Below are 2,488 nucleotides of genomic sequence, written 5' to 3'. Positions count from 1 at the left end.
AAAAAACATAGAAAGGCTTGCAGGAACTTGAAGGAGATGAAAGCCAAGCCAAAATAACTCAAGACTGGACGCTGCAAATAGTGGCCAGTGAAAATCTTCCTGTCAACTACTAGCTTGTTTCAGGTACTTGTGTGAGTCTGGGGCCATTGTGAGGACAGCCACAGATCTGATTTCTGAGAGCTAATGAAATTCAATGTACAAATTAAGGCTTCAAATGGCAAATCTACTCAAGTTGAAATCCATTAGAAATCAGTCAGGACTCTTTTTTTGCAAGTCTCACATTGTCCACACTGCTTCAATTAAATTTCTTAAAACAGGAACAAGAAAGAAACTTTATTCTAGAACAACCACAAACAGTACTACCTTAAACCTCCAAAGAAAGTTTTATATAGACCAGCATGATGCAATAGCACTTTCTTCAATAAAGGGAATGTTTTCTATATGGATATTTAAGAATGGTAGCTTTTATTCACATGTAGCCATTGGTCACTTGATATATGGCTAATGTAACTAAGAAACTGATTTTTTTAATATTTTCTAATTTTTAATTAATTTAAATAACACAAATGGCTAATGGCCAAGCAAACTTTTTCTGTCAAGAGCTTTCGTGGACCATATATAATCTCTGTTTCACATTCTTTGTTTTTCCTTTTGTTTTGTTTTTGTTTTGTTTTCACAGTACTTTAAAATTATAAAACATTTTAAACCAGTGAGCTGTTGTTAAAACAGACCTTAAGCATCTGAATATACATTTCTCCAAAGAGGACATACAGATGGGCACTAGACATATGAAAAGATGCTAAATGCCACTAATTGTCAGAGAAATGTAAATTCAAACCAGAATAAGATGTTATCTCACATCTGTCAGAATAGCTATGATCAATTAATCAATAAACGTCTGTTGGTGAGGATGTAGAGAAAAGGGAATCTTCATGCACTGTTTGTGGGATTGCAAGCTGGTACAGTCACTATGGAAAACAGTATGGTATTTCCTCCAAAAATTAAAAATAGAGCTATCTTATGACCTAGTAATTCCACTTCTGGGTATTTATCCAAAGAAAACCAAAATACTAATTCGAAAAGATTATGCACCCCTATGATCACGGCAGCACTATTTACAATAACCAAGATAAAAGGGCAATAACTACATTCTTATCAATAATCAGTTCAAATGTAAACAGATTAAATACTTCAATCGAAAAACATAAGGTAGATGAATAGTTAAAAGAACAAAACCCACATATGTGCAGTCTACAAGAGACATGATTCAGAGCAAAAGATGCACAGACTGAAAGTGAAGGGATGGAAAAAGATTTCATGCAAATGGAAACAAATAAACAAAAAAAAAAGCTAGGATAGATACTTAAATCTGACAAAATAGACTTTAAAACAAAGGCTATAACAAGAGACAAAGAAGTACACTACATAAAGATAAAGGGATCAGTCCAATAAGAGGATATAAACCTTGTAAAAATATATGCTCCCAATGTAGGAGCAACTAGATTCATAAAACAAATATTGACAACATGAAGGGAGAGACTGACAGTAATACAGCAATTGTAGGAGACTTTAACACCTCACTGACATCAATGAATAGATCATCTAGACATAAAATCAACAAGAAAACAGCAGCCTTAAATGACATATTAGATTAGATGGATTTAACTGATAGTTTTAGAGAATTTTACAACAAATACATAACATACACTCTTTTCAAGCATGCACAGAACACTTTCCAGGACAGACCACAAAACAAGTTATGCCATAAAAAAATCTCCACAAATTTAATAAGATTAAAATCATATCAAGCATCTTTGACCACAATGATATGAAACTAGAAATCAATTACAGGAAGAAAACTGAAAAACATACAAACACATGAGGGCTAAATAACCTGTTATTAAACAATAGATAGGTTAACAACATGATCAAGGAAGAAATCAAAAGATGAAAATAAAAACACAACAATCCCAAACCTCCAAAACCTATGAGACATGGTCAAAGCAGTTCTAAGAGGAACATTCATAGCACTTCAGGCCTACCTCAAGAAAGGAGAAAGATCTGAAATAAACAATCTAGTCTCACACCTAAAATAACTATAAAAAAATAAACAAAGCCCAAAAAGAGCAGAAGGAAGTAAATAATAAAGATCATAGCAGAGATAAACAAAACAGTCTAAAAAACAATACAAAAGATCAATGAAACCAAGAGCGGGCTCTTTAAAAAGATAAACACAATTGACAAACTTTTAACCAGACTCATCAAGAAAAAAAGGAAGAGGACCCAAATAAATAAAAGCAGAAAAGAAAGAGGAGAAACAACAACGGACACCTCAGAAATACAAAGAATTATAAGAAAACTATGAACAATTATATTCTACAAGTTGGGCATACTAGAAGAAATGGATAAATTTCTAAATCACACAATTTTCCAAGACTGAGTCAAGAAGAAACAGAAGATCTGAATAGACCAATAACTACTAATCATA

Source organism: Pteropus vampyrus, unplaced genomic scaffold (genome assembly GCF_000151845.1).
Source record: "Pteropus vampyrus isolate Shadow unplaced genomic scaffold, Pvam_2.0 Scaffold302, whole genome shotgun sequence".
NCBI classification, from domain to species: domain Eukaryota; kingdom Metazoa; phylum Chordata; class Mammalia; order Chiroptera; family Pteropodidae; genus Pteropus; species Pteropus vampyrus.
The sequence above is the reverse complement of the archived record's forward strand: the minus strand, read 5'-3'. Positions refer to the sequence as shown.